The sequence below is a fragment of the Equus asinus genome, chromosome 3, assembly GCF_041296235.1.
Source record: "Equus asinus isolate D_3611 breed Donkey chromosome 3, EquAss-T2T_v2, whole genome shotgun sequence".
Lineage (NCBI taxonomy): Eukaryota > Metazoa > Chordata > Mammalia > Perissodactyla > Equidae > Equus > Equus asinus.
In genome coordinates this window covers 60070754-60088595 of record NC_091792.1, presented here as the reverse complement: position 1 = coordinate 60088595, position 17842 = coordinate 60070754, and the positions used below count along the sequence as shown (strand labels likewise).

Genomic DNA, 17842 nt, shown 5'->3' with positions numbered 1-17842 from the left:
GAATTAGATTCATTGTACTTTTAACAAATTAATTAATTAAATGATGTTAATAAAGGTAACAATTCATAAATCAGTGAGATAGTGTTTCATTTACTATGATTATGAGTTCAAAAAGATAAAATGATGTAAGTTAAAATCCAGTAGATAATTTGCTGGAATAAATGTGTGATAAAATGGTATTTTAACAAAGAGAAAGAAGAAAATACCTAGAGGTGCTTGAGGTCATATTCCAGCTAGATAATGAATAGATTAATATTCCCTTGACAAATATATACAAATAATCAACACCTTGTATTTTAGGAGTTTGCATCACTTTTTTAATTTAGTAAATTGTGAAATGTGGGTAGAGATTGGTATTGGTATAACATTATAGAGATTTCATCATTATGAAGTTACTTTTTTACATAAATACATGTTACAAAGTTTCAGAGGTTTATTACAAAATATACATTACAATCTATGACATCAGAAACATACACATTTGTTTGCCACTTCAGTAAAATGATTTTTTAATAAATACAAATAAAGGTATTATACCTGAAACTGTGAAACTACTAGAAAAAAAAATGGGCAAAAACCTTCTTGACATTAGTCTGGGCTATGACTTTTTGGATATGACCCCCAAAGTACTGTCAACAAAAGCAAAAATAAATGAGTGGGGTACATCAAATTAAAAAGCTTCTACACAGCAAAGGAAACAAGAGAGTGAAGAGACAGCCTATGGAATGGGAGAAAATATTTCAAAATATATGTCTGATAGAGGGGTAATGCCCAAAATAAATAAGGAACTGAAACAACTAAATAACAGCAACAAAAAAAAAAATCCCAAATAACTCAATTACAAAATGGACATAAGACCTGAATAAACATTTCTCAAAAGAGACATACAGATGGTCAATAGTTATATGAAAAGATGGTCAACATCGCTAGTTCATCAGGAAAATACAAATCAAGACCACAATGAGATATCACCTTTAGAATGGCTATTATCAAAAAGACAAAAGATAGCAAGTGCTGGTGAGGATGAGGAGAAAAAGGAATCCTTATACATTATTGGTGAGAAAGTAAGTTGGTACAACCATGATAGAAAACAGTATTTTGATTCCTCAAAAAGTTAAAAATAGAACTATTGTATGATCTGGCAATTCCACTTCTGGGTATATATCCAAAGGGAATAAAATCAGTATCTCAAAGAGAGAAAGATATCTGCACTTCCATGTTTAGTGTAGTACTATCACAGTAGTCAAGATATGGAAATAAGGGGCCATGATGGATAAAATGGATAAGGAAAATGTATATGTATATATATACACATTTATATATATAATATATAATTATATGTATTATATGTATTATATACATAATATATATATGTAATGATATATAGATGTATACACACACATGTGTGTGTATCTAGTGGAATATTATTCAGCCATAAAAAAGAAGGAAATCTTGCCATTTGTGACAACATGGATGAACCTGGTGGGTATTATGGTTGGCAAAATAAGCCAGACAGAAAAAGATAAATGCTGAATGATCTCACTTATATATGGAATCCAAAAAGTCAAACTCATAAAAGCAGAGAGTAGAATGGTGGTTTCCAAGACTTGAGGGATGAGGGAAATGGGGAGATGTTGGTCAAACAGTACAAAGTTTGTTATGTATGCTGGATGAATAATTCTGGAGAGCTAATGTACAGCATGGTGATTATAGTTAATAAGACTGTATTTAATGCTCAAAATTTGCTAAAATACTAGATTGTAAGTGTTTACCACGCACACACATTGGTAACTATGTGAGGTGGTAGATATATTAATTAGCTTGATTGTGGTAATCACTTCACAATGTATACATACATCAAAACATCATAGGCCAGCCCAGTGGCGGAGTAGTTAAGTTTGCACACTCTGCTTTGGCGGCCTGAGTTTGGATTCACATCCTGGGTGTGTACCTACACAGTGCTCAATAAGCCATGCTCTGGCAGCATCCCATAAACAAAAAAATAGAGGAAGATTGGCATAGATGTTAGGTCAGGGACAATCTTCCTCAGGCAAAAAGAGGAAGATTGGCAACGGATGTTAGCTCAGGGTTGATCGACCATCTTCCACACACACACATACACACAAATCACCTTATACATTTTAAATATGTACAACTTTTATTTGTCAATTATACCTCAGTAAAGCTGGAAAAAAATCTAAAAAGATAGTATATCATGCTTTCAAGATGTTATATAACATTATTTGTCTTCATTTTGTAGTCATGCATGTCTGCGTGTTTTAAAAATTCCTATATATATATAAAAAGATACTAGTTGAGTGGAAACAAAATAGAGAGGCTCACATTTACCTTCAGTCAAATTTTCCCCAGGAATTTTAAAATGCCATAAAAATGAACAGAAATATTAGTAGTAAATTTATGGAGTATTTTCCTATTTGATTTATTCCAGAATGCAGAGTAGAAAAATTAATGACATATTAGTAATTTCTTTTTAATTTTAATGTAAATTAATCCCTTGCAATAATAGAAAATGATGAAAAATCACAAATTTAGTTTCATAATATTTACATTTGTGATTATCTAGATTATTAAATTCAAATTATGAAGTACATGCTTCCTGTTTCATACTTTGAGGGATAACAGATCAAATAAGTTCTAACGTATTTTCCTACAGATGTTAGAATTTTGCTATCTACAAAACTCCCCATGAATTCTCGTCCATATAGAACTAGCTTACTATCCCAGACAGTTCTTTAGCAGTTAATTTGTTGGAGCAATTTCCTTTGAATAACGCTTTATGATCTGTTTTTCAAATCACCAAACTATTCAATTATATTTTAGGGAGTATTTATAGTAAATAACTTTTTTCAAAATCTATTTATCAAATAAAATTTGTCAAAAATATTCTTATTTAAACACTCATTTGATGCTGTATTAAAAACATGATATTTTCAGAATCATAATAAATAACTGCTGCTTCAAATTGCCATGATCAATCTTCTTAAATTATTAAATCAAATTTTTAATATGCAAATATATTAATCACACTGACATTTAGCATTAGATTTTTTCTTTATATCTGTGTTCTGACATCTAGTATTTATCTGAAATTATAAAAGATAAATGTATTTTAAAACTCAATGAACATAAATCTCTGCATACACTTCGCATTCCCAACATCATCTTGATTCCTCTAATTTCATTCCTTCTATATAGCAAATATGTATAGTTAATATGTTCTTTGACTCTTATCTTCCCTTCAAACTGAAAGACACAAAACCACAAGGTTTTAGTTTTTTCTTCCTTTTTCAAACGATTTATTTAAGGTCTGCTATTGAAACAGGAAGCTAATTGCATGACTGTTCCTTGATAATAGCTTTTCCTAAGGATGCAGTGGAGGAGTTTGAAATTAAAACAAAATGAAACAAAAAAAGATGTTTATAAAGAAATAAATGAGTTAATGGATAAACACACCATGAAAGATCTTTGCCTTTAGACCACAGTAGTGTTGAAGCAGGATAAAGTACACTAACAGTATTTACAGGATTTACAGTATTAACAGGAAAAGGAACTAAATGCCTCTTTTTATTTTTATATCATTATTTATGAAATAGATCATCAGATCTTTTGAAGCACTGTACTCATTATATAAGAATACTTCATTTATACATTATTTTATACATAATTATATATATATTTTTGTCTCACAACTAATGTTCTAACCCATTAACACATTTTGATGCAGTTATCTTCTTATAATCCATCTTCTCCATTATTAAAAGTGTTGCCAGGGGCCAGCCCGGTGGCCGAGTGGTTCAGTTTGGCTCACTCTGCCTCGGCTGCCTGGGTTTGGTTCCTAGGCGTGAACCTACACCAATCGTTGGCAGCCATGCTATGGTGGCAACCAATATACAAAATAGAGGAATACTGGAACAGAGGTCAGCTCAGGGTGAGTCTTTCTCGACAAAAAAGAGGGAGATTGGCAACAGATGTCAGCTCAGGGTGAATCTTCCTCACCAAAAAAAAAGTGTTGCCATTTGGGGGTTCTTGAATTCAACATAATTGCTTTTTTTCTTATAAATGATTTTGCATTCATAAAACTTATAAAACAACATATATAATTCCTAGAAGTATCCCTCCTTTCAAAACTTACTTCGCTTCACCTGATATTTTAATTCATTTTCCACAGAGTAATTTTATTATCTTTAGTAATTAATATCACATACCCCTTTATATATCGTCTAATACATAACATAGTAAAGCAGCCTCTCTGCATTTACTCTGTGATGTTAGGAGGTTTTGGTTTATGTTATCTTCATCTCTGTACTTTTCTCTATGTCCCTTAAAGCTAGACCAAAGCCCAGCATATGGAAGTTGTTCAATAATCATGAAATTTTTAAATAAGGTGTAAGAAAAATTGAAATGTCTCTTATTTGCTCACTTTGTTACATTCTTCCACTGATAGTAGTTATTATATTTGTCAAAATGCTTTCATAGAGTTAATAAATAAAACTGATAACTCAAAACAGAATTTTCAAAGTTTGTTCCAAGTTTTCAAAAGTCGGCTACTCTCAGAAAGACCTGAATACCACATCCTGTCTTGTAGCTACATAATACATGTGTCCATGTATTAACAATGCTCTGCTTTGTATTTTTATTTTAAAAATCAGAGCCACTTCAATTTTTTTACTAACTTCTTTTTTAAAGGGACAAAATAATTAAGAGCAACTATCTCAAAAGCTCCAAAGTTATCCTGGATTTTTGTAACAGGTTTGAGAAACACAAAAAGGAAAAGGAACAAAAAATACATTAGTGAGGTCATTTACAACTCTATAGGCATGTATTTCATTGTCTAAGATTATTTTCACAAGCACAGGATTTGATTCCCAGTAATTTTTAAAGAAGTTTGAACGCTGTATATAGCACAAATGAAACTCTGTGAAAGAAACAATCATATAGGAAAAAAAGTCTTGATTATCTCCAATTGAATGACTGGTAAACAGAAATAGAAACTTTGTCAAGTTTTTTTCATCCTTATTTATAAAAATCTGGTTTGTTACTGAGGGATTCTATGGTTAGTGTTCAGCACATAAATATTTTGTATTTTTAGCTTCTCTTTTTGCCAGAGAAAAGCAATTTGTAACAGTGAGCTCTAATAAATAAGACAATTTTATTGCAGATGATTTGCTGTAGTTTCTAAGCAGATGATACTCCCTGCTTAAAGATTCATATATCTCACTTCAGATTTTTCTTGATCGAAGATGTGACATAAAATGTTTGCACATTCTATGAGTAGAAGTGAGAGACATACATTGTTTTAATGCTATGCATATGAAAACATTTACAGCTGTGAGAGTCTTAGGGAGTCTTGTATAAACTTTGTTTATAGAAGAATTTTCTAAGTGATAGTTAATCAATACATATGCTTTTTTGCATGTAACACCTGTTAATCACCCAAATGTACTGGATCACATTTTTGGAAATGCTGAATTAACTGACTCAAATCCAAACGTAATATTTAATTAAACAAATATGTGTTTCTAACTAGAAATCTCTTTCTAGAAAACTCTAAGAAAACCTACAGTCACACACAATTCTAGGAATTGTTACAGTATGTTTTGGGAACAGTAGATAGTGTGACATAATCACACCACCCCATTCCCTCTTTCTATGTCTACATCTCTGTGTTTGCATTAGTGATAGGGAATGTGAGATCATCAATTGCAAAAAAGGATTTTGTTATTTTTAATATTTAGTAGTAATAGAAAGACACATAAGCATGAGAAAATACAAAACAAAGGTATACAACAGAAGAGACGTGTAGCAATAGAAGAGAAAATGCCCTAGATATAAGGAAATGATAACAGATAAATCTTGGATCTGCCCAATGGAGTGAAGGGCCCTGGAAATAGTAAACGTGATGGCAAATTTCAAAGTCTTGTTTATTTCTCAGTTTTTAATTTTTTTAAAAGACAAAGCAAAGTTGCAGAATGTATGTTACCTTTATGTTGTTGTTTTCACCAGTTTTACTGTGGTGTGACTTACATACAATGAAATGAATTCATTGTAAGTGTACAGTTTGATGAGTTTTGACATATAATCATGTAACAACCATTCTATTAAGATATAGAACATTTCAATCATCCTCCAAGTTCACTTTGTGCTCAACTCTCTCATCCTTGGTTCCAGGCAATCTCTGGTCTGCTTTAGATCACTACAGATTAGATTTGCCTTTTCTAGGGGTTTTTGTAAGTAGAATAATTGAGGATATAATCTCTAGTATCCATTTACCTACACTAAGCAAAATGCTTTTGAGACTCATCCATGTTATGTGAATCTGTAGTTTTGTTTCTTGCTGATTAATATTTCACTCTATAAACATGTAAAACTTCTTTAGCCAAGCCATCCACCTGCTGATGGAAATTTTAGTTAGCAAATCAGTAATTTTGTTTTAATCAAGTCATGGTTAGTCAAAACTCTTGGACATTTCTGCTTCTGGTAAAGATAATATAACAAGGACAAAAACTACCCTCTCCCCTAAAATAACCAAACCTCAACAAAATATATGAAACAATTTTTTTATAGGCATTATGCATCAGGGTACAAAAGATAGTGTTTTCTGAGAGACAAGAAACAAATGAGGTGAACCCTGTGAACCCTGATGAAGGTGAACCCTTATGCTTTGCATTTCTCAGAAACATGAGCTACTTATTCTCCAAAGTATTGGTTTAAACAAAACAGAAGTTTCTTTCTATCCTACTAGAGCTTCAGAGTAGTCTTGCCAGGGATGATAAGGCAGCTTTATAAATTCATTTAGGGATTCAGACCCTTTCTGGCTCACCATTTTACTGTGTAGCCCTAGTCGTCATGATCCAAGGTGGCTCCTAGAGTTTCAGACATCTTGTCTGCATTTCAGGCAGCATGATGGACAAAAGGTCAAAGACTATCAAGCCTCTTTTTCATAGACGATGTCATAAAATTGCAGTATTATTTTTTACATCTCATCACTTCCTTTTACATCCTAATGGTCAAAATTTATTTGCATGGCCATATTGAGCTGCATGGGAAGCTGTAAAATAAGGTTTTTTAATTACGTAGCAGTGTACTCAGCTAACAATGGCAGTGTCAATATTAAGAGGTAAATTACAGTCTCTTTCACAAGCCCAGTTAGCCTAGTGTTCAGAGACTATTTGTTCATTATCCTAATTAGTATGCCATGGGATAGCCCTATGTTTTGTGTTTATTATTTCTAAGCTCAAAGCCTCGGTGCAGAGCTATTAGCTTCTAATGTTCTATGTTGTTATTCTCTTAGATTTTAGCATATCAATTAAGAAAATAACATAAAAAGGAGATTTGCCTCTTCAATATACTCTGGGAGCATTAAAATTAAAGTATGAATGCTATGAATACCAAATTAATGTTCAAACAATTTTATATTTGATATCGTTATGCAAGAGTTTGTTATTACAACTTTTAAGCCACAGACATATTACAAGTAGTAGAGAATAGCAGTAGGATAAAAATTATATTAGATATGAAGGGAAGTTGGGATGCATAATTCACAAACTTCTAAAGAATTTATGGAAGAATAAATATCAATTGATTGTTATTTTTTGTTATTATTGTATGCATCTCAATCCCCTGGGACATTTATTCTTATTTACAGCATAAATTGAATCCCAAGTTTATTTTAACCAATTGAAATTATTTCATTAGATTTTATCAATACTACAAAAACCTCATTTGTTTTTAATCAAAACAAACACAACTTTGGGGCCGGCCCAGGGGTACAGTGGTTAAGTTTGCATATTCCGATTCTGCGGCCCACGGTTTGCCAGTTTGGATCCCGGGTGTGGACCTACACACTGCTTGTCAAGCTATGCTGTGGCAGGCGTCCCACACATAAAGTAGAGGACGATGGGCTTGAATGTTAGCTCAGGGCCAGTATTCCTCAGCAAAAAAACGTGGTGGGGGGGATTGGCGGCAGATGTTAGCTCAGGGCTAATCTTCCTCAAAAACAAAAATTTAAAAAACAGAAAGAAAACAAACACAACTTTGATGTTCAGAGAAAGAATGTGAACCAAGGAACAAAGTATTAAAAAAAAAGATTTCTGAAAGACTTAAGTGAAGGTGTCACAGATAAACACAAACGTTAGTTACAGAGGTGAGAACAGATTTTATTCAGTAACTTACCCACAGTAGGGAAAACAGCTGAACTCCGTTCTGATCTGTGAAGAGGTGACTGGGTATTTTAAAGGGAGAATGAGGGAGAGGGGAGAGGGAACAAGCAGCTCCAGCAGAGACTGGATTTGTTAACTGGTGATTATCTGAGGGAGAAGCAACTTCTGTACTGTATCTTTATAGCAGGAGACAGAGATGCAAGTTAGAACAAGGTGCCCCCTGGGCTGGGCTGGGAGGGAGAGCAAGAGTCATTTCCCTGAATGTTTGCATTTCAAAGAGACAGCTCTCAGGTCCTTAAGAAGACAGCTGGGTGGGCAGGGGGTGGAGTTCTACAGCTCAAAGGGAGAGAGAAAGGATTTATAATGGCGAGCTTTCTAAAGTAGCTGCTCCAAGAGTGGGATTTAGGGTCCTAGATGTTTATTACCAGGTTTTACCCAGATCAAACAATCATTCTCCAGGCAGTAGACTCTTATGGGAGGCTAGGGTCATCCTAGGTGTGCAGCCTTGAGGTATTAGAGATGATGTTAGTGTTTGTTCTCTTAATTAGTTCTTAGTTCTCTTACTGTGGGAGTAGAGGAATAGGTAAAATCATTTGGGCTGAGAGTCTGCAGTTTTTAAGTTGAGGCCTAGTTGAAAAGAGGGCTCAGAGGAGCCTAAGAAGACAGTCTTTGCCAAAGGGCTTTATTTCTTTAGCTTTTGAAAAAAATTTCAACCTTGAATTCAGTTAAATAATGTAATATTGTGGTACTCAAAATACTAGAGATGTTAGCTATTTTAAGAAAATTGTTTAGACAAGAGGGTCTCTGTATTTGTATGAACTTGTCCCTTTCCTCTGAGATACTTTCTGTGTTCCAGAGAAGAGTAAAAATATGTAATATTATTTGTATTCAAACATACAAGTGTTAACTCTATTTTTTAAATAAAAACTAATTTGCTACTATTTTAACAGCTTTATTGAGATATAATTTGTATACCATACCATTTACCTATTTAAAGTATATGATTCAATGATTTTGAGTATATTCAGAGTTATGCAAACATCACCACAATCTAATATTTAGAATATATCTTCACCCTAAAAAAAGAAGTCTCGCACATTCGTCATTCCCTGTTACTCTTCCCACCTCCACAGGCCTAAGAAACCACTAATCCACTTTTTGTCTTTATGGATTTGCCTGTTTTGCACATTTCATTTGGCTTATTGTGGCTTTATTTACTTACTTGTAATAGGTCTATTCCAATTTTCTACTTCTTTTTTGAGTCAGTTTCAATAATTTACATCTTTCTAGGATTTGCCCATGTCACCTAGGTTATTTAATATGTCGGCATACATTTTTTCATAATATTGTCTGTATGATCGTTTATTTAGGTAAATTTGATACTGGCACCCTGTCTTTCATGCTTACTTTCCGTGTGGTATTATTGTCAAATATGTCATACTGCTATGTTATAGACCCAACCATACAGTTGTATACATAGTTTTAAACAAATGCTTTTTAAATCACTTAAGAGAAGAAAGGAGAAGAAATATGCAGTTTTACTGTCTTTTATAATTACTTACACAATTACTTTCCTGGTACTCTGTTTTTTTGTGCTAATTTGAATTGTTCTCTGCTTTCACTTGATTTCAGTCTGAAGACCTTCCTTTATTATTTTTTGAAAGGTGGAGTGCTAGCAACATCTTTCTTACTTTATGTTTAGCTGAATGCCTTCATTTTTGAAAGACAGTTTTGCTGGATGTAAGTTTCTTTCTCCACTTTTTCTTTCTCTCAAAACTTTAAATATGTCATCCCACTGCCTTCTGGCCGCTTACTTCTGATGAGGAGTCAGCTAACCAGCTTACTGGGGTCCTCTTGTATATGATGGGTCGTTGTTCTCTTGCTGCTTTCAAGATTTTCTGTTTGCCTTGTCTTTGTCTTTCAACATTTTTCTATCATTTGTCTGTGTCTTTCTCTCTTTGTATTTATTATACTTGTTGGTTTTTTCAGCTTCTTGGATGTATAGGGTAATATTTTTATATTAATGTGTTGGGAAGTTTTCAGCTATGATTTTTTCAAGTATTTTTGTCTGCTCTTTCTCTCCTGTTCTTATGGTACTCCCATTACGTATGTTGGTGTGCTTAATGATATCCCACATATCTCTGTGGCTCTGTTCATTTTTCTTCATTATATTTTTTCTAAATATTTCACATTGCATAATCTCTATGATTTTATCTTCAAATTTGTTGGTTCCTTCTTTTTCTTGCTCAAATTTTCTGCTCATCTCTTCTCATGAAGTTTTCACTTTTCTAATTATGATTCTCATCTCCAGAATTTCCATTAGATTCTTTACTTATAATTTCTACCTCCTTATTAATATTTATTTCTTATGACTTCATCATCATTCTTTCTTTTGATTCTTTTAATGATTGTTTCCTTTAACTCTTTGAACATATTTATAATATAGCTGCTTTACAATCTGTCTGCCAAATCCAACTTCTGAACCCTGCCAAAGACAGTTTTAATTACCTGTTAATTTTTTTGTTTGTTTTGTGTTTTCTTGTGTGTATTTCTATGGAAGAGGTTCACACTTTCCTAAATTTACGTGTCCTCTAAGTGTTGTAGAAAACTGGATATTTTAGATAATATATTGTAGCAACTGTATATGCAGATCCTCCACCCCAACTTGATGTTGTTGTTTGCTTGCTTATTAATTTGTTTAGTGACTCAACTGGACTAATTCAGTGAAGTCTATTTCCCTTTCAGTATGCAGCCTCTGATGACGCTCCTCAGAAGGCATGGTCTTGGGCCTCTGCACAGCAACCCTGATCTTCCTCACCAAGGAATGACTGTGGTTTTAATAAATCTGTCTATAAATTATAGATAAAATTCAAGATATATATAATCCATTGATATATATAGACAAACATAGATAATATTTTCTATTTGAATAAATGTCAAGTATAACTCACCAGTGGTCTGTGACCACAGTTTGTAAAACAAGAAGTTACAGCAAATTCTTTCACAGTGGGAGAAAGCGCTCATGGGAGTTTCACTGCTTCTTGCCTTCCAAAGGGGCTCCTGCTGCTTTGCCTGCATTCTCTTAGCACCAGTGCACAGTTTGCACAGAGTTAATTTATGCTTATTACTCTAAGTGTTCTGAAATTTTTCTCTTTGGTTCATTTAGTATTCTCGGCTCTTTTTCTAACCTTTTTAACTATTTGTAATCTGTTTTCAGTGAAAACTAGGAAACAGGCTATTGTGAACAGTCTATCATATGTTACCATCCTGTAATAGACTAGCAAACTTAAAAATACATTTCAAAATTTTTAGAAGTATACTTTTTCTCATACTAAATTTTTTCCAATGTGACATAAAACATGTTTATTAATAGACTCAAAGATATTTTCTCGGGACCGGCTGAGTGGCGCAGCAGTTAAGTGCGCATGTTCCACTTTGGCTGCCTGGGGTTCACTGGTTCGCATCCTGGGTGTGGACATGGCACCACTCATCAAGCCATGCTGTGGCAGGTGTCCCACAGATAAAGCAGAGGAATATGGGCCCGGATGTTAGCTCAGGGCCAGTCTTCCTCAGCAGAAAGAGGAGGATTGGCAGATGTTAGCTCAGGGCTGAGCTTCCTCAAAAAAAAAAATTTTTTTCTCTGTAAAAATTAAAAAGCCAAAAGTAGATAAACTTATGTTTAGCATTTAATTTTTACCTTTTGTGGAAATGATGTAGATATTCAATGAATATACTTTATTTAGTGTAAGTTAGTATAAACTTTTATCTTATTTACATTTATTTAAAACACTTGTTTTTAACAATCATGCTTGGATTAGACATTAAACAGCTAACTATTATCTCATTATTTTTCTTGTTGAAAGATTCTATAACAGAAATAATGTAATCTTATTTGACTAGTAAACCCAAATAGAAAAACTTGAATTGCATTTTGCATTGCATTCAGTATTGGTAACTATGAAGACATACCTGAATTTATTAAACCAACCAACTTAAACTAGCTTTTATTTACCAGAAGATTATCCTAGATCATGGGAACTTGAAAAACATTTAGGCTGTTTTTCTTTTATTTCTGAGAGTATACTTAATTTACATAGTACTTGTTTGTCTTTAAGCCAGTTGAATAGAGCTCTTTCCAAATAATTTTGACGATACCATCCAGAGGTAGAAAAATATCACATACATATATAGACCTACACACATAGACATATAGAAAGACACAAATGGAGATCTTGTAGGTTTCATTTTAAACTTTTAGCCATGCCTCAGGTATAACAATATAAAACTCATGAGTTTATGAATAGCAGTTGGAATAAGTTAAATTCTCCTGCTCAGATGACTAAAGCTTTTTACTATTTGTGGAGAAGACTTTCAAGATTTGCATTTGCCCTTGACAAGTTATCTAGACTTTGGACAAAGGAGCTTTTATAGCAGTTTGTGTATGTTTTTTTAAAAAAGGGCTCTTTACGTTTTTGTTTTCCTTTAGTCTCCGGTGAGTGGCGGCTGTGTCTTAGTTACCTCCTGGGGAATTTACATTTCAAAGACAGAGTAAGATTTCCATCTTCAAGGGACAGAGAAAGTTTGCAAGTTTTCTCCTAGGAGCTTTGGCTTTATTTCTCTATTATCAGAAACCTAGAGTAATTAAATTTTTCCTTCTTTTTCTGTAAGTTCAGGACAATTGCAGTCCAATGTTCTGATGTTTTACAATATCAGCAAATGTCTGAAGGCAAATATGAAAGGGTTTGAGTGGATTTTTAGTTGCTCTAGGAGCTATGCTTTTGTTTCTCTAAAGATTCAAGTTGTAAATTAAGAGTTGCTGATTTTCATTGTTTTTTGGGGTCTGCATTTCTGCCAGCTCTCTTCAAGGAATTAGGTGGCCTTTTCCATTATAATGCTTTGAGCTTCATTTGCCCACTTAACTACACTATTTTAAATTTGTGGTTTTTTCACTAGGGAAAAAATTTCCAACTAAGATGGAAATCAAAAGATTCCATGTTCTGCTGTCCAGGGGACGTGAATTTTCTGGGTGGGGGTCTAGGATGCATAGGAAGGCCTGAAGATGGCAAAGCCTGATTACAAAGCCCAGCAAAATGAGTCTTATTGTCTGTCCCAGGTGCTTCTGCTAAATTTATTTCCTGTTTTGCAGCATTTACATGAGTTACCTGTACATGCTAGACCCAGAGACTAGGCTAGAGTGTTTTCTGTAAATCTTATAGGGAAAGGAAAGTTAAAATAAGCAGCTGGATGTTTAAGGGATTTTCTGAGGAAGGTGGAGTTAAGGGAAGCAGCTGAAGAGATGGGCTGGATATTTTTTATGAGGAAGGTTCACCCTGAGCTAATGTCTGTCACCAATCTTCCTCTTTTTGCTTGAGGTAACTCTGAGCTAACATCTGTTGCCAGTCGTCCTCTATTTTTTGTATGTGGGTTGCCACCACCACATGGCTGCAAACAGTGGTGTAGATCTGCGCCTGGGAGCTGAACCCAGGCTGCCAAAGTAGAGCACACTGAACTTAACCAGTAGGCCACAGGGCCAGCTGAGATGGGGCTGGATTTTAAAAAGGAGAGTTTATGTGTATGTGGACTTCAGTTTTATTCTAGGTTTAATTTCCATTCTTTTATTTTTTTAAGGGAGTCCCTAAGGCTAGCTGTTATACTTCTTTGTATACGTCTTTTTTAATTTGGTCTTTTGACAAGTACTAATAAGACAATTGTTTTCAGTGAGAGCTCTCCAAAAATTTTTCAGTTTAGTCAGTTCAAAGGATCCATTGTCTGGCCATTGATGAGTAGAATCTTCATAGTGACTCAAGCCAATAAGACTTTCTATGGATTAACTAAGGACACAAGAGGTGTCCCACAAGAGAGTGCAAAAGATACAGCCCTCACAATATCCAGAAAGTTCACTTCAAAAATAATCTAAGCAAAGACCTTCATTTCATAGATGGTAGGGATGGTGTAGTGAAAACTGTGTCTCCAGTTTCCTACAAGAACATGAGACGCCTCCAGTCATAGACCCGCTAATCTGTAACACTTGGCAGGTGCTACGGGAACGGGACTTTTCCAGCACAAACAAACCAATGAAAGTTGAGATGATAAAGATCTCTTGTTACTGCACAAAGGCCATGATCTGCTCACCGTGAGACAAAAGCCAATTATCAAGAAGCAAGATGGTGGAAGAGAAAGGGCATTTTGTTACAGCTTGTTAGTAAGAAGGAAGATGGCTGACTAATGTCCAAAAGAACCATCTTAAGGGGGGCACAGAATCTTGAAGCAGTTATATGGGCCAGTGAGTTATAGGGGAAGGGGTTAGGAATGTTGACCTTCTGGTGTTACAGACTGGGAGTTGCCACACCAGATCCTTGTTTCCTTGTTTTCTTCTTTTTTTTTTTTTAAATATGATGCTAGCTGTAGATTTTTTTTTTTAAGATTGGCACCTGAGCCAACAACTTTTGCCAATCTTTTTTTTTTTTCTTTCTGCTTTTCTCCCCAGATCCCCCCAGTACATAGTTGCATATATTTTAGTTGTGGGTCCTTCTAGTTGTGGCACGTGGGATGCCGCCTCAACGTGGCCTGATGAGTGATGCCATGTCCGTGCCCAGGATCCGAACCAGCGAAACCCTGGGCCGTGGTAGCAGAGTGCGCAAACTTAACCACTCGGCCATGGAGCCAGCCCCCAGATCCTTCAGTTTCACTGATGATGGCTATCAGCATAGACTCTCTGTCTGAGGGTCATCACATTCCTAAGGAACTCAAAAGAACAAAGTTATCATCTTATCACAGCTGGGAGGTATGTGTACTAGCAGGGGTCATAAAATCTACAGAACAAGTGGATCTCCTGGAGGGTGCAAATCCAACTGGGTTAGTTAGTCGGAGGCTGTTCAAAGTTACAGCATGGTCTCTTTTCTACAATATGGCTTCCCTGTGTCAACCTTGTGTTGAGCCATTTTCACCCTTATGGACTGGACCCCTTACAACTAATTCTCCCGAGAGCTGGCATGGCCAGACAGAGAGAATGCTGCTTATGGCTTTGTATCTCACTACCCTATTCTATGCAACTGATGACTAAAGTGCACCCCTATAAGTGCACCTTCTAGATGGTGGAGAGCAAAGATAATACTGTCACTGGTCACACAAAGACAAGCTCTCAGGACATAGGACAAGATGAAAGGAAAAGCGTCATCCAGTTTTTACGTACAGGAACAGCAACAAAGTTTGTCTAAACAGATGCCAGTCTGGTGAGAACCGTGAGCTCACCAGCCTGTGAGGCCAACTTGAACAGTAGGCTTTTAGGGCCTATGCCTTCATTCTATCTTGTGGTTTTTCCTCCTTATGACAAACAACACAACAGACAGAGACAAAGAAAAACAATGGCCATCTCTGGGAGGTAAAGATTCAACAAAAATTAATAGTAGTATTCTAACAAAGTTTTTACCAGAGTTGGCAAACTTAAGGAACTAGTTACACAAATGTTTTCTCCTGCCAATCTAAATTTAGAAAAGGAAGGGACAAGAAATTTTTACGTTCCTCTCTCAACCAGGCATACAGAGAGATCTGGGAGAGCGGACTTTGTTAAGAATTCTTACCTTCTGCCAGCACTTGTCAGAAGTCCCAGGATCTCTCAGCTGCAATAGCCCTGGAGCAAGCATTGTCCAGCCAATGAAGTTTATCCTGCCAAATACATCAGTTGTTGGAGAGGAAATATTTTTCCTCTACCCTTCTAGGTTATCTTGGCTTGTCTAATATTAAATTGACAGAAGACAAATCAACAGGAGCAAAACAAACAAATTTAATTTGTACATATGGAGGTCTCATAGGTATGGAAACTGAGAAGTGACTGAAGCAGGCTGTTTTATACTTTTCAATTACTTGTGAAGATTTAACAAAACAAAGGGGTATGGGCTTGGGGGAGCAAATTAATGAAGAAGTAACAAAGTTTATTAATACTTCTTCCTCAGCCCCAAATTTCTTATCTCTGGCGTTAAGGATGCCCCCATCCTCCAAGTATAGGGAGAGTACTTTCCCATGAGAGCTTTGTTTCCTGCTTTTGGAGGAACAAAGGAGAGTTAAAGAGTTCTTCTTGCACTGGCTGTTTCTCAAGTAACTTTGATTCAAAATCATCAAAATCTTACTTTGGGATATTTTGGGGCAGTCTGCCCTGAGCCCCATCACATCATGAAGGCAAATCCTTCAGTGCCCACTTGAAACACTTCATTCCATAGGCTTCATAAGCAGGTTTATCAGGCCAGATCGGGGAACAGACAACAAGCTTTCTTGTCGCACCCCAGAACCACTTATCTCTGCCTTCAGGTGTCAATATATAATTCTCCCACACTAGGAAACTTGTTTTTGTTGAAATGAACCCATGAAAATATGCATGCACACTACCACCAAAGACACTAGGAAATTCCTAAGATTAGAATCATCTAGTTGTCTTCCCACAGAGCTAAATACAAAACATTTTACATGGTTAATGTAAGGATCAAATCAGAAATTAGAAAATTTCTTATCAGTATGATCAAGTCTGAGAGAGAGAACTGCACTATATTAAGGATAATTTTAGTTTTGGAAGGAAATTTTCTAGACTCTCCCTCCAATAACAACAACAAAAAAATGAAAACTGGATCCAAAGTACAATTTGAAAATATTTTCCCCAATATTTTTAAAGTTATTTTAACTTTGTAGAATTGACAAAAAGACAAATACAATTTATTTGAAAATAAAACTAGTCATTATTATCATATGTATTGGTATGATTCTAATGTGTTAACCAGAGGTTACAAAGAACTCCTTTGCAGTCTAAGTCCACTTGTAAAGCTATGAGAGTTCTAAAGCTCAGGACCTGAGAATATTTTGCCAAGTAAAACTCCCTGTAGAAGGGAAGATGTTTGAACTCTTTGATGCATAAGTTAATTTAATTCCTTCTGAACACTAATTAGTTCTTTAAAGCTATAATGTATATTGAACTGCTTTCTTTAATTAAATTTGCTAATGAAAGTATCTGATGACAACATCTACAATTGCAGATAAATTAAACTTTTAGTATTTTTTAACCTCTTTTTGACATTTTGATGTGATTAAAAGCATATTTAGAGTTCAACTCCAAATTATGAGATTAAATTGCTGTTTTATGTACATATTTCTTATTGTTTTAACAAACATTAACTCCAGCTCCAGTTATTAAAGATTACTCAGAAAAGAACATGGTGACAGCTACACTATGAGGTATTAGTCATATGCTGAAGATAAAAGATCAAAAAGATAGATGCAGCCTATGTGGGAACACCATGGAACATCATACCAGTCCTCAACTGACTAATTTCAGACTAGTTTTACATGAGATATAAACCTCAGTCTAAAGTCACTGTTAATGGGGGGGGAGGGGGTTCTGTGATAATATTATCAAACCTAATCCTAAGTAATACTTCTCAACCCCCATATTGTTCACAGATTGCCTGCATACTAAATTGCAAAAACATAGAGCATCAAAAAGATAACAGTTCCAAATTCCTCAAGCCTACAACATTGTTATTTTTTAACTTATGCAGCAAATATTTATTGAGTTCTACATGTTCAATAAACCCCCGCTCACCCTATTCCATTGAATCCGAAGCTATTCCTTGCTCTGCCTTTCTTAATTCTGTCTCTCCTCAAAATAATACCTTTGT

The 17842-nt window shown here is 34.9% G+C and overlaps 1 long non-coding RNA gene across 1 annotated transcript in view; it reads left to right on the top strand.

Moving 5' to 3' along the window:
* Positions 1–17842, top strand: part of LOC123284482 (uncharacterized) — a 345889-nt gene that overhangs the window by 70414 nt on the left and 257633 nt on the right. The window lies entirely within an intron of this gene.